Genomic DNA, 25,005 nt, shown 5'->3' with positions numbered 1-25,005 from the left:
AAATCTGGCAAATGAACTGTCAGCTCAGCTGAACTTTTTTCAAATGGCTTTCATTCATGTATAGAATATCTGGAATAGTCAATAGACTACATTTTATTAGTGTATAATTATGGGTATTTTTTAACGCACTGAGTTTAAAAAAAAAAAAAAAGTGTCCAGATTCTTACAACACAACATACCCAGCTAGTACTGGCAGCTGTTCTGCTATATATGTTTGATTTGGTTTTGACTATCCGTACTATAGACTGCAAGCTCCTTGGAGCAGATCAATGTTCTGTTCAATATGTTTGATAGTGCTGAGCAAACTGCGGAACTCAATTTTGGGAACAAAAATATTGCTAGAAAATTTTTTTCTCCCTCTGTTCTTCAGAGTTTATGCAGGGGTGGGAAAAGGATGGAAAATATTTTATGATTTATATAAAGTTTCTGATGATTTGGCCATTTACAAAATGCTTGTATGTCTGCAATTCTATATAGAGATACGGCCATGATTAAGTGAAAATTGTTCTGGAATTTAGTACACGATGTATCTATAATTCAATATACAACCGTATGGAAAAAAGGCCAATGAACCAACTGAAACTATCTGGGGTTTAGAATGTCTAATAGTTTCATCTGAGCTGAAAGGGCCAAATGCTCAAGGACCTTCTCAGATCATCAAGGACACTTCTGTCAGCAAAACAATCTAAAGCACTGACACTTTTTTATGTGGCCGTTAATAAAACCAGACTGTCAGCATGAGACTTGCCACAATCAATAACTTTTAGGACTCAGGATGACAGTAAATGGCCAGCTGTATTTTTTTTGCAAGGCACCTAGACAATCGCTGATGAATAAATAGGTGCCTAAGGAATATGTTTATGGCCAAGATTTTCAGAAGTGACTCGTGATTTTGGGTTCTCAACTTGGGTTCACAACTCAGAGAGACCTGATTGTCAGATTGCTGAGCGTCCACCCTCTGAAAAGGCAGCTCTTTTAAGGGATTTCAAGTTGAAACTCCCAAAATTGAGGCGCCCCAAATCACTTCTGAAGTCACTTCTGAAGTCACAAGTCACTTCTGAAAATCTTGGCCGTGATGAATATTGCTAAATACAGTCAATTTGAAACATCAGAAAGGCGGCTAGATGGATCAGGGGACTAGTAAGGGAGTGTAGAGCTTATCACAACCCCATTGCTGGCTTGAAGTAACCTAAGATGAGTTGTGTGAACTAATGTAGATGGGTGTTTGGTTGGCTAAGCAGCCACATTTCTTTTAGTGCCTTTTGGACAGGTACCCATTTTACAACCATCATTCCTCCAGTGTGGCCTCTTACTGGTAATCTCAGCAGAGAAGCCTTAGGAACAAACTCCATCCCCCTTTCAAAATGAAAACCAGAAATCGAGCTGACCCACCACATCATCCAGTTTTGTCACTTGAAGAACTGAAGAGTGGTATTATTTACATCATAAACATATAAAACAGCCAAGAGGCTTAAAGTGTTGGGTTAATTACTGTTAAATTCCTGGAATAAATTGACAGGATTCCAAACAAGACGTTATCAGCTTCTTTGCAATACAGTACATTTTACTGGCATGCTGTTCAAAGAGTTCTGTTGCAACTCATTTTTAGGACAGTTACGTAAAACCTGATGTAGCAGTGAGTGACAAAGGTTTTATTTATTTAAAGTTATCTGTTGACTTTTAAAGGCCTACGTACTAGAGACAGATTAAGCAACAACTAGTCAATTATTAAGCTGATACAAGTATGAACAGTACTCATTTTAAAGAGCTTTTATGCTATAACTATAAAAAAAATATAAATCTCTGTTGCACAGAGGCTGAGCCAGTAAAATTTGCTGTTGCAATAAACGTTTTTCAGTTCCTAATACTTATTTACAGACTCCAGTGTTTCTAAACTATTATTTTCTTCAGGCAACTATTACTTGTATAAACTAGTTCTAGATTTTCATGAAGTAGAAACATATGTTCCATAAATTTCATTTTAGATCATCTTTATAGCAGAGGTGGGTAGCTCTTTGGCAAATTTTCCTAAAACGATTGAGGTGTTGTTTTTTAAACAATTCATATATATCTTCAGAGTGCATGGTAGCATATTGGTGGTATTAAGGTTCAGCACAGATCAAAGTTACGTTACTTAAGTATTTAATTAATCAACACTCTAAACTTAGGCTTTTCTGAATTTGAGTTATCTTCTTTCCTTGATTCAACTGAAAGGGCTAAGAACTACTTAATCTTTTCTTTAGCCCCCTGTAAATGAATCTGACATGTAGAAAACAGAATGCAATTACGTGGTTTACAAGTATTTCCAAATCAATATTCTATATTCAACAGGGGATGGATTCTGTTTTCAAATAACTGAATTCTTTTTTTCTCCATCAATCTTTTATTTGACAGGATGTATATTTGTTGGCTTCACATCATTCAGTAGATAGACTATCTGAAGTACAAAGCCATGTGCTAATGTCTCTATAAGGTTATTTCAGTGCAGGCATGAGAAAAGGAATTCTCCTTTCTTGTGTTTGGGGTTATGTCTATGCTGCAATTAAAAACCCATGGCTGGCCCATGCCAGCTTACTTGGGGTTGTGGGGCTCGGGCTAAGGAGCAGTTTAATTGCTTTGTAGACATTCAGGCTTGGACTGGAGCCTGAGCTCTAGGAACCTACAAGGTTGGAGGGTACACCACAATTAAACAGCCCCTTAGCCCGAGCCCCGCATGCCCAAGACAGCTGGCACAGGCCAGCCACAGGTATCTAATTGTAGTGTAGACATATCCTATGTGACAAAAACTCTCCTTGCAATCTGCTGTACACACAGGAATTCCTTAGTTTAATAAATGTAGAGCAGGCTCAGTTGCATCCAATAATCATGTTACTACTGTGTTTTCCGCTTTTGATGGGGTGTAAAACTTTTGCTTTCACATTTCTGCCATCAGCTGATGTTGCTGGGAAAAGCCTAATGCAAAGGGTGCAATTTTCTGCTGACCACTAGCAGAGATTGCAATTTTGCAGTGTGTCAGTTTCCCACTTCAAGAGAAATTAATGACAGGTTCAGGGTATTTTCTAGAGTAATTACTTTGTTCCTGAAATTTACACAAAGGTCCTGTTTACTATGAACAGAAATTGAAAAAACAAGAGCAAAACCACACACACAGGCATTCCACTTGCACCAACCGCTGGAGCTGATGCTGGAACCAGAAAGAAACTCTGTTTTCTGACCCTTTGTCTCTCTGTCCTGCTTCCAGCACAGTCTTCTCTTCTTAAGCCTTCCTTATGAGATCTCAAACTGGACCCCCGCCCCACCAAAGTCACATGGTCCTCAGCATTCTCAGCATGAAGCCTGAGCTAGTTCATGTGGACCTAGGTGCCCCTTTTGTCCAGCAATTCTACAAAACAAAGGAATGTCAGACATGTTTGTCTATATCCAATGTTCTTTGTAGCTGGCTTCACTGCTAGTCACTATCTGGACAGGAACTCCCCTATGTCTAGATCTTTCTGTGGAGAATTTCAGATTAGATATTTATCCATAATTTATAATGTACCTTTTGTAATCTCCTTTGTCATAACATAATCAGTTTCTGTGCCCAGAAGATGGAATGAGAGGTGCAATAATAGATCACTAAACACTGCTGTGGAGCTGAGGGGGACCAGAGGTTTACAGAGACTTCCACAGTCATGGGCCAGCTGCTGAAATGGTTGTGTCCCCTGTGCAAGCCAGGCTTACTCTCAAGGTTGACAATTCCTTTGCTCAGGTGGAACATAGCTGTTGTGGGAGGGCCTGAATTTTGAGAGTGACAGTTGCTGAGGTAGTCGGGCCTAATTCTATGGAGACTTTGAAGATAAGGAATGAGGCCCAGATCCTCAACGGTGCCTAAACCCCCTTGAATTCAATAAATAACTTTGAGGATCTGAGCCTGGAACCATTAGCTTGACTGTTTATTTAATGGGGAGCCAGGGCAGACAAGGGAGCAATGGCCTGTGCTTCTGAATAGGGGAACTGCAGCATTTTGAACTCAGTGGAGCTTTTTACAGGGTGATTCTTTCACACCTACGTATATGGGCATTGCATTAGCTGGACTCTGGAGGTCATGAATTTGTAAACCACCATGTCCAATTGCAGGGCTGGTAGGATGTGTCACAGTCTCCTGGCCAGGCCCAGGTTATTTATTTAAGGATTGTTATATTATTATAAGGATTACTTATTTATGTGGGATCCAGTAGGTTTTTATTTATATGGGATCCCCAGGCTACAAACTGGCTTGATGGCTTGGGTGCAGACACCTCACATGATGGGTGATGTTTTCATAACACAATTTCCTACAAGTGCTTCCCATGCCTGACAATTTATTTCTGTCTTGCCTGGATTTAGCTGCTGATGTCCTCTAAGCACTGAGTAAGATGGGAGATGGATCTTGAAATGGACTTGGCATTGGAGGGTTGCCATTGTAGAGCACAGATGATTAGTGTGATGTGCTCAGGCTGATCTGCTCTATTTTGGAGGCAGGCAGCCACATGTAGAACTAAGGATAGCTTTTGGACGGCCTTTAGGGTCAAGGTTGAGCTTACTGCAATAGTCTATACATGAGGGGATGTAAGCATGGATTGCTGCGTTGAAGCTATATATTGAATATGGTGTTCAGCTATAGTCACCCTACCTCAAAAATAGAGACCAGAAACAGGATGTTCAGAGACTGGGCACAAAAATGATCAAAAGCATGGAAAACCTTTCATATGAAGAGAGAGTGAAAGGAATGGGGCTGTTCACCACAGAGAGGAGATATGTAAAAGTAATGAATGGAGAAGACAGATTAGGCACTTCTACTAATCCTTTCTCATCATACAAGAACTAGGTTAGGGGTGTTCAACAAATTGAAAGGTAGCAAATTTTAAAACTGAAAAGGAAATATTTTTCCACACATTGTGCCATCAGCGTGTATAACTAGTTGCCTTGAGATATTGAGTTTAGCAGGATTCAGAAAGGATTATCCTGAGTTATACTACTAAGGATTAAAAAAATCAGTATTTTGGAAAGGATACGAGCTCTCATGCTTCAGGATATCAGCCAGCCTCTAGCCACTGGAAATTTTCCTTATGGGCTGGTTATTCCATAACTTCCTACTGCACGGTTTCTTGCACTTTCCTGTGAAGCAGCTGGTTCTGACAACCTTCTGGAACAGGGATACTTTTTTTTTCCTATACAGTTAATTATTCTTGTCACCATTCTTCGAACCACCGCTGTTTCCGATATATTCTTTCTGCCCTAGGGCAAGATGGGGACCTGAAATGTATCTGCATAAAACGAGATGTGAGATAAATGAGGGATTTGCCAATGCAAAGGAGGCATATTTTAGGCTATGACCCGATTTTGAACAATACGCTTTTCAGATAAGAAGATTCTTCATTAATAATACTATGAGATACTTAATGTCTGCAGTTCTGGACTTGTTTAGCTTAAATTTAATAAGCTTGATATTGCATTTAATGTCTCTTTTAAAAGGGAACTAATTTGTTCTTTAAAAGGAAAGCTTTAAAAGGAAGCTAAGGGGAGAAAGAAAAAAAGAAGAAATGTAATCCTCTGTCTCCTCATTCATTCTGCCCTAACTGTCTCCTCAGTTCCCCAACTCCCATTCTTTCTATCCAGGGCCTTCAAACCTCTCTCTCAACCCAGCAGGAGCTATAGGTCAACACAGTCAGTGGGGCACCGTAAACCTCTTAGGTACACGCGTGCCCACTGCATAGAGCATTTTTAAAATGCCCTTCCATTCTCAGCTGTGGTTGCTGGTCTGTTCTAGAAGATGGCTGCAGCTTTGGAGTCCTTTGCTGGAATGTCCACATGACCAATACATCACACTGGCCCTGGGAGCAGTTACCCTAAAAGAGCTCTCATGCAGAAGATGGAAGGACAATACTGTTAAATTAGCAGCTGTGCTGGTGCATAGAATTAGGATGAAGGCATCTAAAAGAAAAATCTGATTTTTTCCTTATTTTTCTGAGTGTGGCAGTACCCCAGCTGTCTTGAACCTAGAATCATCATTGTCTCATCCCCAGCCCCCTTCTGTGTCCTCTCAGCCCTGGTCTAATTCATCGACTGTCTTCAGTTTGACTCACTGAATCCATTTTACGTGCAAGCTGATTAGATACACATCCCAATGCAGTCACCAAGGAAGCCTGTGTGAGCCTTAAGTAGGAGATTTGGGTTCTAATCCTGCTGCTGTGACTCCTCTGCTCAACTGAGACAGGGACCAGAAATAACATTCACTCCCTGATGATAGTCTGAAAAGGAACAGAGACAGAGCAACTAGGTGTCTATGGAAACATAACTGGAGCCTTACATTTGTGCTTTGAAGGAAAAGCCCAACACAACCCGTACCCACCAAATGAAACCTCAGGGCTGCGGAATGACGTCCTTTACAGTTAAATCTCCCACTCTTTCCTTGACAGCCAGGCCCAGGCCTCCTGGTCATACTGGGCAAGGATGGGCAGTGCTTAATTTGTAACGAAAGATGTGCCGGGGCTCAAGCAATTTTTTTACATTCATAACTGACACAGCAAGCCCAGAGGTGCTGGGGCTATGAACTGCCAAACCTAGAGGTGCCAGGGCTCAGCCCTGGCAAAAATTAAGCCCTGGGGGTGAGCATAGTTTCCCACCAACCCTGAGTGATGATGCAGTCAAAGTTGTCAGATGAACTGCACCTCTCTTCTCTTTGAGAGCCACCCCACCTTCAAGTCTCAGGCAGCCACTTCACTCAGGACGGAATCACATGATTCTCCCACTCTCAGACCAGACCTTGGGTTGTAGTCCCTTGTGTATCAACCGTGATTACCTCAACAGGTCTGACTTCTGTCCAGCACCTGCAAGTCTGTTCCTTCCGGGAACAATGACAGTGGTAAGCAGTGACGACCCAGCCTCCTTAAAGCAAAGTATTATTTAGTTAGAACAAAAGCATTTCAGAAAAAAACTGGCTTTAAACTAATAAAACAGACTATAAACATGTCTATCTTACCAGGAGTCTAACCATCTTCCACCTGGGATCCTCTAGGTCTAAACTTCCTACAGAGACCTCAAGCGCCTGTCTGGTGTAGTCTGTTCCTTTAACTCACAAACCATTTTTTCTCTCCCAGCCTCAGGAAAGAGGGAAAAAAAGCTGCTTAGTCATTTTGATCACTCCACTTTCCCCTAAGGCCAAGTCACTTTTTAACAGTTTATAGCCCTGTGATTTGTTAGTTCCCAGCACTGGCTGAACAAGGTTTGCCAATTGTTGGAGACCAAATGTAAGGTCCTCAAAGCTGGCAGCTTTGCCAATAGTCTTTCCAAGTGGGTGCTGGGACGTCCTTTTCTGGGGCCATTGTCTTCTTCCTGTTTGTTCATACAACATCCCACTATTAAGTGAGATCAACACATTCACATAGGAAAGCCTTATCACCCAATATACAATAACTTCCCCTCACTGACCAGATTGCATACAGTGTTCATAAAATTATTACCTCTGTATTCTAATAGCAATTCCCTGACAGTCCCAGCTACTGCACCATACAGGAGCAGGGAGAATGAGTTTTAGAAGCTCAAAAATCTTTGGCTATGTCTCAATGTGAATTGTTAAACTCACCATTTTAATTGTTTTTCAATTCACCTTGAACAATGGCTAGTCATTACTGTGGACTCATCACCCAGCAAGTTTGAGGGGGCACATTGCTTCCGATGTTCTGGGGAAAAAAAAAAAGAGTCTATTTTCAACAGGAAGATGTTTATCTTTCTACTCCTCTCACCAATAACCCACAGTAGTCTCCCTCTCACTGATCCCATTTCCAGAGGAAGAATGCAGCAGACTGGCAACTAGTAGAGCTAGTCTGACATTTTCTAATAGGAATAATTTATCTCAGGAAATGCTGATTCATTGAAAAAGAAAACTTTTGTGGAAACGTGGTTTTTCAACTGATTTTCCCCCAGAACCGGGGCAGCATTTTGATGAAACCCTGCCTGTCAGGCAGTTTTCTAAACTTGCCTGAGAGGTCATCAATGGAAATCTGCCTGATTTCCTGCCAGCTTACCCCCTGGCTCCTCAGCAGCCTGAAGAGTCAGCCAAAATGGGAGCCGGCAAGCCATGGGAGCTCTGGTTCCCAGGATCTGAGCTCAGCTGTGGCTCCCATGGATTCCAGACTCCCAGCTCTCTGTAAGCCTGAGCTTCAGAGACTGGACTTCCAGGAGGAATTGTGTTTTGAAAATTTTGAGGCAAACCATTTTTATTATTTCAGAATGAACGTTTTTGGAATTTTCCTTTCCTTGGGAGATTTTGAAATTTGTACTTTTCATTCCAAAATGGAATTATTTCTTTTGAACATTTTCAGAACTCCTGTTCCCCCCTGTTCTAGGGGAACAGGAAGTCCTATTTGCAACCAGCTCCAGCAATAAGTGCTCTATCAAGCTCTATCAAGTGATCTATCAAGATCACATATGTACATCCCTGCAGTTCTCACTGCCTGAATAAGGACTGCAGAATGTGGCTTACAATTTTTCACCACCACCAAGCTACTTTTGCCTTGTCTTGCATACTCATACTCATTGGCAGACTTCTGCACTCACACAGAGACCCCATTTAAATAATTGGGGCTTAAGTACATGATTAAACTTAAGCATATGCATAAGTGCCTTGCTGAAATGATCTCCTAAGTTTGGAAATTTTAGCCATTGATTCAAAATCTAAAAATATCCTAGGATTTATTTACAGTAGAACCTTGGAGTTCTGAACACCTCTGGCATAGAGGTTGTTTGTAACTCTGTACAAAATGTTATGGTTGTTCTTTCAAAAGTTTACAACTGAATATTGACTTAATTCAGCTTTGAAACTTTACTATGCAGAAGAAAAATGCTGCTTTTAACCATCTTAATTTAAACAAAACAAGCACAGAAACAGTTTCCTTACCTTGTAAAATCCTTTTTTAAACTTTCCCTTTATTTTTTTAGTAGTTTACATTTAACACCGTACTGAACTGTATTTGTGTGTGTCTCTGGTGCTGCCTGATTGAGTACTTCTGGTTCCAAATGAGATGTGTGTTGTTGACCAGTCAGTTCGTAACTCTGGTGTTTGTAACTCTGAGGTTCTACTGTATAATACTTCACGGATCACTTTTGACATTTAGTTTCAAACAAAGCTATTTATTAAATAAAAGGACAGAAAATTAATTTACTGGAATAACATTTCACAATATTTGTAGCTCTCCAAATATTTACATAAACTAAGGATAACCTTTATTGAAATCATTCGCTACCAAGCTGTGTAACATCAAATGTCAGTGGGGAAAATGTGAAAGAGTTAAATATATATTTACATTGAGGACTCTGGCATGACTGTTTATCAGTAATATAGCGATAACATATTTAGCTCAAAGCAATTATTCCTCCAATAGCTTGTAAACTTGTAACCTTTTAGAAACAAAATAATGTCCTAAGCTATAAAGCTACAGAATTGCTATTGAAAAGAACAATACTTAAAATAAATGGGACATAGTATATAATCAAAATATCCAAGAATTACTTATATATAAAGCTCCAGTTGAAATCAATGGGAGCTGGCTCAGGTCTTAAATAGATACAAATTTAGGCCCCCAATCCTGCAACTGATTTTACATGGGGCCCAAGATTCTTCCTGCACTGCTTCCATTGCAAGATTGGGGCTTGTAAGGAATATATTTCCACTTGCTACAGGGCATTGGCTAACCATTAACTGTCTATGGCATAGGTGTGGGAACTAGGGGTGCGGGGGAGGGGTGCTGCACCACGCCTGGGCTCCCGCCCCATGCGCCTGGGGTCCTGGCTGCCAGCCCCGCACGCCTGGGGCTCTGTTCCCAGCCTCAGCTCCTGGGGGCAGGGAGGGGGAAGTGGGAGAGTGGACAGGGGTAAAGGGCCTGGTTTTCAGCACCCCCACTATTAAAAATGTTCCAGCACCACTGGTCTATGGTTAGGAAGAAATTTCCACTCTGGCCAGGTTATTCCATAATTGACCATTATAGGGTTTCTTGACCTTTCCTCTGAAGAATCTGAACTGGACATTCTCAGAGATGGGATATGGGATCACCTCAGAGAAGAAAAGAGGATTGTTAATGGCTATCCGGTCATCCAACAATCCTCTTTTCTTATCTGCAGTGATCCAATATCCATCTCTGAGAAAGGAGAAACATAAGAGATCAAGTTATGAGAAGAAAATGCTTATAATAGGAGGTTTATCAACTATTATACAGATTTTATGGTATGGCTTAATGAAAATATTATTCAATGAGGTAAATAAATCTTAAAAATTGAGTTTATTATAGTCTTCTCTCCACTTCCAAAATGCAACAAAAATGAGCAGAATGAAAAGGAATGTCTGCTGGAATAAACTGATTGATACTTTGCACATTGGTTTTTATTTATTTCTACAGAAGCAGCCTTATCTATGAAGATTACTTGACTATCTTAGCTTGATAAAATTTATTGTAAGTTGGTGATAATTCTGGCCATAATTAAAAAAAATCTTTCCTTTCTTCACTAAAGTGGTAGATAATGGTAATATAAGTAGGGCCCTTGTCACAAACTGGGACATGCAATCTGGCCTAATGGTCAGAGCAGAAGTTGTCAGGCCTAGTGGTCGGGGCTGAGTCAAAGGCCAGGAACAGTGACAAAGGTCAGGGACCAGAGTCAGAGCCAATGGTGAGGGACAGCATAAGGGGCTAGAAGTCAAGCCAAGGCTCAGAAACCGAAGAGGGCTGGAGTGGAGTGGACTGGGCAGGACAGGACAGGAACAAGGCTAGGAGCAGAGCGGGCACAGGAGAGATCAAAGCTGCAAGTATGCTTATTGAGCAGCCAGAGAGCAGTTGCTGCTGTTGGGTTTAAAAGCAGGCTTGCTGTCTTCCTTGGCCAATCAGATGGAGTGGTCAATCAGGCAGCCCTACTGTGCTCATAGGCTGCCTACAGACTGGCCAGACATAGCTGCAAGTCCTCATTTCTGACATCCTGAGATTCAAGAAAAATCAGATCAAGGCTCGAACCAGGGATTTTCCTAGTGAGCTAAATAATAGATCTACTCACTCCAATACAGATTATTACATAATAATGCAGGGGTGTAAAGCTGGCAGGAGGCAGATACCTTGGGTGCTGGGGTAGTACCGTTATTAGCCCCATGTATATTTGGGTTGTGTTCAAAGCTTTAATCCAGGGCCCTGGAAAAACTTCAAAAGGTTCAGTTTGGGCAGGCACCCAAAAATCTGCACTATCCATAACTTTTGGGACTGCAGAATTGGGTGGATGTGCTCCTTGAACAAAGAAGATTTCATTCAAGTCTGAAAGAGTCCCTCAGTCTGTCATGAGAGTCCAACTGCAGGTTTGGGCTCTGGTAGCGACTGGCTTGTAATTTGTATGAGTATTGTGCTAGTGCTCCAAAAGCCAATTTGTGAAGTTTTCAGAAGGCTGCACATTGAAATGTGAATGGCAAAGTGATGTTGCTATGCAGAGTGGAATATAATTGGTCTGTAATGGTCTGGATGGCTGTTGTGGTGTGTATTGCAAATGCGGGTGGGTTGGAGGGGAGAAACACAGTTCAATACTGAGAGTCAATCTCTCTCTTTTCCCTTCCTCCTCCTTTACCAGGTTGTGCTATTCATACTTTGATTGTAAAAATATTTCTGATGGCATGATTTGCCTCCTCATGGCTAACCAATGGCTATTGTGAATCCTACATTTAGCACCACAGATTGAGCTCCATGGGATAGGTCTTAACCCACGTAGAACACATTGCATATATAGGGGAAACACTGAGGAGCAGGGATTGCAGATTGCCCTACTAACCTTGGCAATGTCTATACTGCAAGGTAAGCCCAGGCTCAGACTCAGGCTTGAGGCCAAACCCCCACTTCTGTCTACACACATCGCTCAGACCTAGGGTCCTAGGACCTTGTGCAGTTGATGATTTTGAGCCCAAGTCAAGCCAGAACCCTGGGTTCAATCCCTATTGCTTTGCAGTGTAGATGCAGCCCATCCTGGGAGTCCACCGAAAGAGACAAAGGAGTCAGTCTATGAAAATGTGGGATACTAACCCAAGAATCTCCAAGTGACTCCAGGGAAATGGAAGCAACTTGTACTGCAGCAGCTTGGTGAGTCAGTGTTTAACTTTCCATTGTTTTCTGACCACCATGCTGCAAACACCTTTTGGAGAACCTTCTGCGTTTGCAATGAAGACGGCCAGAAGTAGTCCTTTGCAAAGCACACTGCTTCATGGTCAGGGGAGCACAGCCAGATCATAGTTAATTTCTGCTGCAAGGCCAGCAAAACAGTGGATTTTAGTAAGAGTACCAGGAATGACCACACATACCAGAAAATAGAGAAGATGGCAGTGTTAGAAATTTACCAGCCCAGTGCAGGGAGTGGGTTAAGTGGTTCAAGACCAAATACTGGAAAACCAGGGATCAGAATTGAACCTCTTGCAACTCACCGGCATCACGTGAGGATGTTTGACTGGGTACTGTGCCAAGAATGAAGCCAGTGGTGGTGCATGATGACCAGATCAGCCAGGATGGTGCCTTGCTGGCCCCAGAATCCAACATAGAGACTGATGGGAGCCAGCAGCAGGCGCCAGGAGAGGCCAGTGAAGTGACTGGGGATGAAACCGGTCCCAGAGGAGGCTTTGCCACAGGAGCAGCTGCAGCACATCCTGGGTCTGTACTCAGAGAAACTTGTTGATGCCCCTCTGCAGAACTGGCAACAGACATGGAAGGGACAGAAGCCACCCCAAGCATTGCAAGTTTCTGGCTCCATTTTAATGTTTGGAAATACAGGCAGCAGTGCAAGTAGGGCAGTACGTGCTGGTACGCCGTACCAGCAAGATATTTATAGTTGGTACGGCATACCAGAAAGACAGCAGGAGCAGAACCTGTACCTGTCTCTGGCAGACCTCTCTTTTCCTGTTCCAAGCCCCTTGATCACTACAGGCTGCAGTAACTCCACAACTCACCCATGCTGCAGCAGAAACCTGGGCTCATGTACCTTCACAGACTGCTCCAAGTGGAGGCATTTCCACTGTGAATTTATGGTTGAAGTTCTGGAGAGATCCAATCGGCAGGCTCAGTACCAAGAACAGAGGGACTTACCGCTACAGGAAAGGGATAGAGAGAAGCATGAGGAAAGGCTCAGGCTGGCTGTGCAGCTTGAGAGCAGGGTTTCAGCATACGAGCAGGCACTTGCTTCCCAGTTCCTGGAACAGAAATGGCAGCAAAGGGAGGGTGACAGAGCTCACCAGAAAGAGCTGTTTGAGCAGCTTCTATCACGGATGGCTGCAAGAGTACTGGCTCCTGCTGTATCATGCCACGGCCGGAGTCCTCTCCCCAGTACCCTGTGCTGCAGTCCAGAAACAGCTTGGACAACTCCATGGCTGAGTAGTCCTGCAATTGGGCCCTCTGAGTGGCTGGACAGGGCAACTTTGCTGCATGCAGTCCTCCAAATTGACACCTGCACTGTGGATGCCTCTACCGCTTCCCCCTAGTGCCAAATGTGTGGCAAAAGTGGAAGGAGGGGAAAGGAGAATCATAGGACTGCAAGGGACCTCGAGAGGTCTTCTAGTCCAGTCCCCTGTGCTCAGGGCAGGACTAAGTATTATCTAGACCAGGGAAGGTCAAACTACAGCTCACGGGATTGCCTGCCCCATGGTGCAGCAGGGCTAAGGCAGGCTCCCTGCCTGCCCTGGCCCTGCACCACTCCTGGAAGCGGCCAGTACCACATCCCTGTGGCCCCGAGGGGGGGACGTGGGCAGAGGGCTCCGTGCACTGCCCTCACCTGCAGGCACTGCCATCCGCAGCTCCCATTGGCTGGGAATAAGGGACCACAGCCAATGGGAGCTTCGGGGCTGGTACCCACAGGTGAGGCCAGCACATGGCAGAGCCACCTGCCCCATCCCACCCCCAGGAGTCACTGCCAGACGTGCTGGTGACTTCCAGGAGCGGTGCAGGGCCAGGGCAGGCAGGGAGCCTGCCTTAGCCCGCTACGCACCACTGCCACCCTGGAGCTGCTCGAGGTAAGCGACGCCGGGCCAGAGCCCACACCCTGAACCCCTACTGCACCCCACACCTCAACCCCCTGCCCTGAGCCCCCAACCCCATGCCTTAAGCCCCCTGCCACACCACTGCTGCACCCCAACCCCCTGCCCTGAGCCCCCTCCTGCATCATGCACCCCTCCTGCACCCTAATCCTTTGCCCTAAGCCCCTTCCTGCACCCCATACTCCCTCCCACACCCCAACCCCCTGCCCCAGCCCTACATTCCTGGTCCTGCATACAATTTTCCCACTCAGATGTGGACCTTGGGCCAAAAAGTTTGCCCACCCCAATCTAGACCATCCCTGACAGGTGTTTGTCTAACTGCTCTTAAAAATCTCTAGTGACAGATTCCACAACCTCTCTGGGCAGTTTATTCTAGTGCTTAACCACCCTGACAGTTAGGAAGTTTTTTCTTGTGTCCAACTATGAAAGGGTGTGACTCACCACTACAGTGCCTTCTGCTGGCCATCCTGGGAATTAGCTCTGGTTCACCAGTGCACCCTCATCTAGTGGCATCTTGCCACTGTCATTTCTGTCATCAGTGGCTGTGTTACTCTCAGGACCACAGTGTCCTCTTCTGGACATAGCCCTCCAGCTGTACCTCACTTGGTTCTCCGCCCCCTTCACTTCCAGGGGGCCAGCAGTCCTCTGTCCAACCACTTGCCTTAGTGGCTGGCTGAAGTTCAGGGTCTATCCACCTGCATCAGTGGCAACTGGAGCCAAAGGCAGGGGGGTAGCAGTCACATGCTGTCACCTCCAAACCCCATTGTCTGTTTCCCTGGGCCACTTTCCCACAGCCCTAGCACCTTCTCCATCTTGTATCAGAGCCTCGGTCTGCCAGGAACTCACTCATGCTCCCCGACCCACCAAGTACTGCTCTAACCATGGTGCTGTCTCTTCTCCCTTCCTTCAGGGCAGCCAGTTTTCCCTCCTCAAACTCCAGGGAGTGGCTGAAACTGCTCTGTTCAGCAGCCCTTCTTATATGGCTCAGCCTGGCCCTGATTGGCTGTCTCTCTAAACCTTTTCCTGATTGGATGACTATACAAGTTCTTTCCTAATTGGCTGTCTCCTGCGCAGCCTCCCCGTGGCTGCTTTAACCCCTCTTCTGCCAGCGTGGGGCAGATGCCCCACCACACCAACCTAAATCGCCCATGCTGAAATTTAAGCCTATTGCTTCTTGTCCTATCCTCAGAGATTAATTAGAACAATTTTTCTCCCTCCTCATTGTAACATAACGGAGAGGAGGCTGGGAGGGAACATGCAACAGTAGGTTATTTTTGTCTTGTATATGGTTTTACTGTTTGGACTTGTTCATTCACTTTTTTAAAAAAGGTTTTGTTGTTTCTGGTGTTTTGGTGTGGTAATGGCAGCTGGCCTGCCTGGCAATGGATAGATGTATTTTTCTAAAACGTGTTTATCAATAAAGCTTTACATTTTATCAAAAAAGTTTAGTGCTATCACTGCATCACATCATACAATGCGTATTTCAATTAATGACGGTAAACACACATTCAGGGACAATTGGGAATTTGCATGCAAGCAACTGTATTCCTCAGCACAGTTAGCAACATTAATCCATGCATCAATCACTTCATTACATCAGTCCATATTATGACTCAACCCCCACTTCTCCCCTGCATTTGATAAGTGGTCAGATCATTCATAAGTACATTGAATGGCAATCCACCCCCCACATCCTCCCTAAGCACTGAAACCCTCTACAGCAGTCAGCCCCTTCCTTTCACCACAAATACATTCACAGAGGTACTATTCTCCCTCTTCCATTGGCCCATGCAAGTCCATAACCTGGGAACACAAAGCATTCCTGACTTCTGTTGCCTGGGAGCATACAGCTGGGATAGCTGTACTTTCTGGCTGAAGGTACTGGTTCAGCGGCACCTCACTGTCATAGGTCCATTCACAGGGAAATGGCTCACCTCTGGCTTCACACAGATTGTGAAGAGCACAGCAAGCCACATGAGGTCCTTGAGGAGGATAAACTATGGTCATATGAGTTCTATCAATGGCCACTGGTGTGGTCTGGAAACCCAATTCTTTCAAAGCCAGCAGCTACTTTAGGGATATCTTTTATGTCTACCACCTTGGGGTAAATCACGCGCCTGATTGCCTCAGAAACCTCCACCACCATCTTACTGGACCAGCATGGCTAGCCCCATGTGGGTGTCTTTACCCTATAGCGACAAGGCAAACTGCTCAGAAAGCTTCAGAAATGTAGCTTTCTTCATGAGAAATTTCTGGACTCATTGCTGGTCCTCCTAGGTCTGCAAGGTGATGTGATCTCACCAGTCTGTGCTTGTAACCCTGTTCCAGCAGTGCTGGTCTACATAGCGGGCATCAGTGGCTATCCTGAGCAGCATCCACCAGTGCGAGTCTGCCATGTCTGTGTCCTCCTCTTTCTCCTCCTGCTCAGTCAGCTGTCTTCGGTGGGTCAGAAAATGCTGCTAAAATGTCCACAGTGCCTCATGGAAGCTCTTCCCTTTTCCTAAAACAGGAGTGAAAGCACAACCGAGAGCAGTTCTGCAAATGGCGCCTCATCATATTGTTGGCTCTGGTTGTTGGCAGCATGCAGTCCAAAATCACTGCTTGGGAGGCTGTGCTGGTGGGCTGTTCAAACTTCATGTGACATGCAGAGTGGACAGTCAAGTTTTCCCAAACTGCATCCTGGCCAAAGGGCTAGAGCAGCCACATTTCAAAGGAGGGCAGAAAGGAGTCTGGACATAGTTGGTTTGACTCAGATCTGCGTGCTGTAATGTGGACATCAGTGCCCTGGGTTGAGGCCCAGGCTAAAAAATTCTTAACCTAGCATTGACAATCAGTGTAGATGCTCAAGCCCTGGATTTGCTAACCCAGGATCTGATGACTTGAGTCCCACTAACCCTGGGTTTGCGTTGCAATGTAGACATACCCTGTCTGTGGGGAGGTGGCTGCAGCATGTGGCAAACCTTTGCTCTGGGAAGATCAGCAAAAATGGGACTGGGATTATTTGAGTAGAAGAATCTTAGAGGAAGGAGATAGGAGGATGGGAAAGCACAAATCACAGCTAATCTTGTCCCTCTCCTTTCATGGAGTGTGAGTTTTATGAAGCAATATTTTCTATACATGCTGACTTTTAGCACTGAATGTTACTTATTTTTCAAGTATTATACATATATATCCACATCTTCATATTTGAATACTTTTTTATAGGCTATCTATATTCTTCATCTACTTTGGACCAGTGATATATGATCCAAAAATCTCAGAGTAAAATAAGCTACATAAAGAGCTGGGATGAAATTCTGACCCCATGGGAGGAGTTTTGCCAGTGACTTAAATGGGACCGAGAGTTCATCCTGATATCTTTTTAAAAAAAAAGCAGCACATTTGCAAAGCATTAGCCATTTAAATGAACCATAGTTAGAGCTAGACATAAGTTACTAATTCCTTACTTTCCTAGGGTTCTTAAACTGACATATGGGAGTTCTGTATTGGGGAAAGCATATGAGAACAGGACCAAGTTAGTCCTATTTTGTGTTTTGTTTCACTTAACTCTTTAAAGGACTAATCCTTTTTGAAGATGACTCTTTTTATAGATGTTACATCTCTGCATGGCTGAACTGTTGTCTCTTAACTTGTCTTATTTATACAAGAGCTTACAATCACAAAGGGAGTTTGAAATCTCATGTCTCCTTCATGAACTTATTTTACAAGGTCTTCCTCGTTTCTTCGCTTGACCTTTCTTGTTGAAAACAAACTTGAGAGAGGGGTTCAGTATCGCAGCTAATTTTTGAGATCCAATATTCATCACCTGGATGCCCTGTAGATGTATTCTCACTGTTAATGATCTGAAGAGACTTTTAGAACAGAAGCTATCTTCAGTTATACATCTATTTCTAATATTGTTTAGTGAGGTACTTTTTATTAGTGCACAATACTATTTTAATGAAGATATCCTATTGGTGACTAGATGGACTTGAATTTACCCCCTTAACATTTTGTAAAGAGCCTCTTGTCTCATTATAGATGACTCACTTGATTTGATCTAATTCTCTTTTCTGTTTGATTTTTCATTTGCACGTCTAGCCACAATAAAATATGAACACCTGGCTCAGGGAACTAGTAATTCCATATATTGTTGCTATAGGCAACAGTCTCTTCCTTTGATCCAGAGATGCTTGCATTGTTCTCCTCAATAATGCTATATAAATATTGATTGGTTGGTGAAGCAAACTTTGCCATTGGCCTCTTCATTATTCTAGAGAGAAGAAAAATAATTTAATGAAACAGTTGTCAGTGAATGTGGCCTAGCATGACCAGATAGAAAGTGTGAAAAATCGGGACGGGGGTGGGAGGTAATAGGTGCCTATATAAGAAAAATTCCCAAATATTGGGACTGTCCCTATAAAATTGGGACATCTGGTCACCCTAATGTGGCCATTAATTCCAGCTCCTTTGCTACTGTCTGTAAAGCAGCTTCCAAGTGCATGACTTCGTTGAGAAGGCCTTTTTACTAGACCTTTTTAAAGAGTTAGCTACAATCTATCTCTAAATTACAAATATTCTGTGACAACAGATGTTTGGGCCCAATCCTGCAAGGTTATGGCTACAAGAGTGGGGAATTGGAGGGCTCCAAAACTTGCACTGAAGCATGAGGCCTTACAAGGTAAAGTTGAGTCTGTGAGCTTGGCCTCCTGGGGTATTTGTGGCTTCCTGAAACAGCACTGCTGCTCCTCCTGCTGGAGTGGAGGACAAATTCCACCCCCATGCTATACTCTTCCAAAAATTTTTGTGGGGCTCCTTGTGGCATGCCCTTCTCCGAATGCCCCCCAAGTGGCTATTTTGATAGGAAGTGTCAGTTTGGGCCACTGGCTTATCCTGAATAAGACACTGGAGGAAAGTGAGTATTCCCTGTGGGGAAGGATTGTTGGAAGAACTATCATCTTCAAAAGTGAGGTATCAGCTTTGTTAAATCCGTAATTTTACTGAAGCTTTCAGAATTTTGTGAAGGCACCACTCACAAAGACTGCAGCGGAGATGTATTTAAGAAAGTGAACCGTGACTATCTAAATATAAATCAGTTTTAAAATATAGTGCACAACAAGTGCATGCTGGTGTGAGTCCTGGGTATAATACACAGAGCACTGTTATCAGACCCACATTGGCTCCAGTCATTCACTTGTTGCTCGCCTGGGGCTTATTGGCTGCAGGGTCGAAAACTCCAAGGTTCAGTATTAACCTAATGACATTGGTCCCCTATTGATCTTTCTACAAATTATGATGACCTCTTCTGTACATGGCTTGCTGCTGGGTGCATTTGCTAGGAAATACAAATGATGCTGATTGGTTATTATTATTTACAGTCATAGAGGATTGGGGAGAGACATGAAAACTCCAAATTCCATAAAAATGAGGATCAGGGTGAATAAAATATTTTTTTTCTTTTAATGGTTATTTTAGAGTCTGGGGAACTTTGGGGGGCCCTAAGGCGCTGATACTTGCCCCCCCCCCGAAGCCTCATCCCCTTCTGTGCGTTGCTATCCATGTCATCTATAGGCAGCATGGCCACCAACAGCACCAGGGAGAGCAGAAGAAGCTGCCCGAGCAGAGAACACAGCAGGCTGCTTCTGCTGCTTCAGATGTACTTGGAGAGTGATGGTAGGAAGGAACCACTGTTTCCTTCGCTGCCACAGGCAGTATCTGGTAGCTTGCCAGATAGGGGGAGAAGAACTTCCCTCTCCCCCCTTTAAATAAATAGCTGAGCTAGGGCTGGGAGAAGAGATGGGGGGAGCTCTGTCACTGAATTCAGTGCCAGCTCCCTCTTGTAGCAAAGCATGGGCTCTGCTCATCTCCTTTCTCCAACAAGAAACTTGCCTCGTGAGTCTCTGCCTTCCTGCCCATTGTGTCCTGAAGTGGACTGGACAGAGCAAATGCTGTAAGGAGGAGGGCAGAAGAAGCAAGTCAAAGTGAGATCACCTCTCAAGGCTGACAGCTGCCTGCTATCTCTTCTATCTTAGTACTTATATGGCCCCCACTGGGGCCAAAGTATCTAAACTCCTCACAGACCTTAAAGATTGACATTATCATCACAAAGGGTAATGATGTATTATCCCCATTTTACAGAAGGGGAACTGAGGCACAAAGCATTTGAGTGAAGTGTTCAAGGTCATCAAGGAAGTCTTTGACAGACCTGGGAACTAAACCCAGATTGCTTGAGTCTCAGTCCAGGGCTGTAACTACTGTTCCCCAACAACCTCTCCTTAAAGCACAATAACACTCTGAAATGTTTGTTCTTTCCTAAGCAATATAAAAATAATCGAGGTACTGAAGGAAAGTCACAGAGCTGCCTTGGAACTCCAGTCTCCATGAGAACATGCAAGGGGCTCCCCATCTGCATAAGGCCACTGGGTTTGGACTCCTATTTCTGTGTGAAATGGTCAACATCCACAACATGCCTTTTTTACGGCTGCCCTGCTGTGTGTGCTGGTTTAGAATAAGACCCCTTCCCAGAGTGTCCAGTAAGCATCCAAAAGTTCTGATCTGACTGACTTTCTGGGTTTACAAAGTTTTAATACTTGAAATCTATGTTTAGATAGGTTAGCAAAGAAGAATTGTTAATGAGTAATCTTTGTCCATTAGGGCAATGAGCCAATGAAGAGATGAGCCCAAGCCCAGAGTCAGCCGGTTATCACTACAGGCTTCTGTTAAACCTAAAAAAGCAAAACAAAAATGTTCCTGTTTGAAACTTATTAGGATTTTGAACTGAGTGCAGAGGCTTTCCACACTCGGCCATTCTCAAGACTCTGGAAAAGGACAGTAAGTAATAATTGCTTAGTGGGTATTAATCTTGCTGTTTGATCATATTTAGTCATGGAGTACAATTTTTTTCTCACTTACATTATGTAATTAATGTAAATGCATCTTGAGGAGCTAGAAAAGTCAATGATCTGGATGCCAAAATCTCTAAATATTACTTAAATGAATGAAAAATATATTAATACTATAAGACAATGTAATCTCATCAGTATAGTGTGTGTGAGAACAGATATTTTCTTTGAGAAAATTTCATTGAATTGATGAAAAAGTAGCGACCGTTAGGGTATGTCATCTTACATCGGTAGATATGGCATAACTTTAATAATAGGCCAGTTCTACCTTGTTGATTTATACAGATCATCTGTATAGCAGCAGCTGGCATCTTTGACCTGTTAGAAACTGAGAGCATTTTAAATGTGTGTATAATGGGAGAAAAATAGATTGTGCTTCAGGAAAGATTTCAGAGTAGCAGCCGTGTTAGTCTGTATTCGCAAAAAGAACAGGAGGACTTGTGGCACCTTAGAGACTAACCAATTTATCTGAGCATAAGCTTTCGTGAGCTACAGCTCGCTTCACCGGATGTAGCTCACGAAAGCTTATGCTCAGATAAATTGGTTAGTCTCTAAGGTGCCACAAGTCCTCCTGTTCTTTCTTCAGGAAAGAGTTATTGTTTTATGTACTTCTCTTTTGTTGGCAAATTTCAGGTACAGGTGGTAGTGTTTCAAAATAAAGCCTCTTTTAACGTTCAGAGCTTTAACACTTATTTTCATATAATCATAAGTAATGATACACAGTGTTCTGCTAGAAGCATCTATTGTCTAATTCCAGTCACAGCTTTTAGAAACATAGCAGTTTGTCCTGAATTGTTCTGCTAGACACTTATGTTAAAAAAAAAAAAAAAACCTGAGGTAAGACACTCTTACTCTGAATCTATTGTTTATTATTATGTTCATTACAGTAGCACCTAGAGACTCCAAACATTTGGACCTCAGTGTGCTAGGCACTGTACAAACAAATAGTAAGAAACAGCCCCTGCTCCAGCATTTACAGTCTAAATAGGCAAGACAGACAAAGGGTACTAGGGGAAAAAGAATGGCACAGAGACATGAAATGATTAGCCCAAAGTCATGTATTAGCAGAGCCAGGATTAGCACCCAGCTCTCCTGAGTCAAATTGCAATGCCCTATCCACTGAACCACGCTACCTCTTTTGAAAGGTTGCTCACTTTTGTGTATTAATATTTACATTATTTTTTTCCTCAGAAAGACCTTTCAGTCTATTCTACATTTTAGCCACAGGAGAGTATCTCTTTACTGAGCTAATTTTAAATGAATTGTTGAATTCGTAACCGTAATTTTCAAACAAATAAGAAAACAGTATTTCGGTCTGTGTGTCACAGAGTTCTCACTCTAGCCCATGTCCTTCTCATTACTTTATGTCATATGTTGTATTGGTTACCTCCATGCTATGCAACTCAAAATTACTTGGTGACATGGGCTGGACATAAAAATCTCCAAATTTGTTCATGTTTCTCAAATATTTTTTAAAGAATTAAAAAAAAAAATAAAAAAAATGAAGGCACGGCATTAATTATTCCAGAAAAGGTGTAAGACTCTGATTCAAAGCCCATTGAACTCAAGGGGAATCCTTCTACTGATTTCAGTAGCATTTGGGTCAGGTCCTAAATTTATGCTAGTATTAACATTTATTTTGGGGGTATTTGGTAGTTCAGGTATGTGAAGAACCGAACACTCATATTACCTTTTCGGAAAATGTACCTTACTAATCTTTATGTATGAAAAATTCTGTCCCTTGTTTGGTATATTTTTATTCTAATAACTGAAAATAGATTTGATCACTCTCACTAAAGAAGATAACAAATATGACTAGATTTTCATGATAATCAAACTTATGTTTGTACTTTACCTGAAAATATGTGGTTATGGTGCTTTTGCCTTTCAATGAACTTAGATACTTTTGAAATTAATTGCTTCAACAGAGGCCTGGTCTTGTTTAAACTGAAGCCAAAAGCAGTTTTGCTGGCTTTAACTCTGGTGGGGCCAGAAGCAGGCTCTTGATAGGAATATACAATAAAACTGAAATATATATAAGAAAACTCTGGGATTATATATATAATAAAAGTGAAAATCGTGTGTGTTTGTGAGTGTGTGTATGGAATATATATCTCCATTTAATATGGAATATTAAAATATATATATTGAATGTTTGAATCTGTTGAAGTATAGTAGGGCATCTCTGTGTAATGATAATATAAATGTTGCACTTAACTCAAAGTATTTAATAAGTATAGGGTGAAAATAATCTCCCGGTGTTGGGAATCAGATACTGTTCAATATCTGATTATCTAAAAGAATTCTCTTTGTTTTTCCATTGTTTCTTTACTACAAATAATTTTGTCATATGAAAAACTGGATAAAAAGTGGCAAAATTCATGTCAGCTTGGATAGGTAGATGGGGAAAGAATGTCTATTAAAAACTAGCATTCTAGCTTCCAAATCATGTCTGTGCTGTTTAATTCCTTTGTATTTTAGTAAGGCCTCCCCTTTCCTAGGTGGACATTCGTCTTCTATCCAATCTATTTTTTTCTTTCAAACATCTACCTTTTACCCATAGTAATACATTTTTATTCCACCTGCAGAAAGAATATCAGATAGTCATTTACTTTAGAGTTTATGCCAGGCTTATCTTGATAGAAAGAAAGTAGATGAAAGATAGACATTTAATCATTTTGGTAACCTTCTAAAAGAAGCTCTTGGAATCTTTCCTGAAGCTTGGAAATCATTTTTTTTTTTTTTGGGGATACGGAGCTTTGAATTAAGAGAGAGACTACTGATCACTGCTCATACAAAGGAACTGACTCTGGAAGGAGTGGTGATGCAACTTTAATGTTTGAATTCTCAAAGAAAAATCTTCTACAGTTTGTGAAAACACCTCTGCCAAAATACCACATGTAGAAAGAAAGACTCAGTCCACAGGTGAAGATGACATCACTTGCCACACACCAGATGATATCAGCCGCATGATGGCTCTATATTTCTGTTCACTGCAGACAAGATTCCATTAATCAGAACAAGTATCAGAGGGGTAGCCGTGTTAGTCTGTATCCACAAAAACAACAAGGAGTCCGGTGGCAACCGGCACTTGTTGTTAATATTTGAATGTGTATTGTAGTAGCACCAGGATCAGCCCTTTTGTGTTAGGCACTGCACAATCACATGGACAATCCCTGTCCTAAAGACCTGGCAGTGTGAATTATTCAATGGTAAACTATCACGCTTGTCACTGACAAGGAAATATGAAAAGAACTAAAGATTTATAGCACCTAATTACCAGCTCAGTTGCAGGAAAGTTAGATTGGTGTTAAGCCCTTAGTCCTGCATATGTCCTGGGGACTGTTCAGTCAAGTTTGCAGAGGTGAAAAGGGCCTCCCACAGCTGTTCTCCAGGAGCAAGATGCAGAAACCCTCTCCAGATGCCCCGAACAATGGAGTTTTGTGCCACCCCAGAGCAGCAGCAACTATAGTAGAGAAGCTGCTGGAGGAGAGGACAGAAGCACAGTCAGGGGTTCCTATAACTGGTGATTAGTAAGGGACCTTCAGGTTTGGGAACTTGAGGTGGGGGTTCATGAGAGAGCTGCTAGTCTATAATTCCATGCTTCCCTGGATCCTCTGTGGGGAAACTCTCACAATGGGTTGCCATCTTCTTGACAGCTCTAATTAGAAGACATTAGGAGATATATTTTGTCAGATCAGCCCATTTTGTCCCTTCCTGGCTGTCAGAGGACCCTGCCCCTTCCACTGGGACCTGGGAGGGCCACTGCTTTCCCTGAAGGCACCCCCCAGTGATATATATTATAGTCAGGGAATCGAGTGGGGAGGGGCTTGGAGGTGGCAATGCTGAGCAGGAGGGGATGGGCTCTCTACCCCCATTCCAAGATACCAAGAGACTTCTGCAGTTGTGGAATCATGATTTTCTGCTGGCGATTGGTTTACATGTTTGCCACAGAAACATCATCTGGTCTATGATACAAGCACCATTTGACATTTCTATGTAAACTGTTTATGTCTGAATGGACAATTTTAAAAAAGCCGTCCTAATTAGAAGACCTTGGTTTATGTT

The 25,005-nt window shown here is 42.8% G+C and overlaps 1 protein-coding gene across 1 annotated transcript in view; it reads left to right on the top strand.

Annotated features, from left to right (window-relative positions):
* Window positions 1-20,785: 20,785 nt before the first annotated feature.
* Window positions 20,786-25,005, top strand: part of NR1H4 (nuclear receptor subfamily 1 group H member 4) — a 67,205-nt gene continuing 62,985 nt past the window's right edge. Inside the window, exon 1 of the mRNA XM_048836731.2 lies at window positions 20,786-20,866. The gene's annotated coding sequence lies outside the window, so the exon portion shown is untranslated. The remainder of the gene's footprint in view (window positions 20,867-25,005) is intronic.

The sequence above is a fragment of the Caretta caretta genome, chromosome 1 (assembly GCF_965140235.1).
Source record: "Caretta caretta isolate rCarCar2 chromosome 1, rCarCar1.hap1, whole genome shotgun sequence".
Classification (NCBI taxonomy): domain Eukaryota; kingdom Metazoa; phylum Chordata; order Testudines; family Cheloniidae; genus Caretta; species Caretta caretta.
The sequence above is the reverse complement of the archived record's forward strand: the minus strand, read 5'-3'. Positions and strand labels throughout refer to the sequence as shown.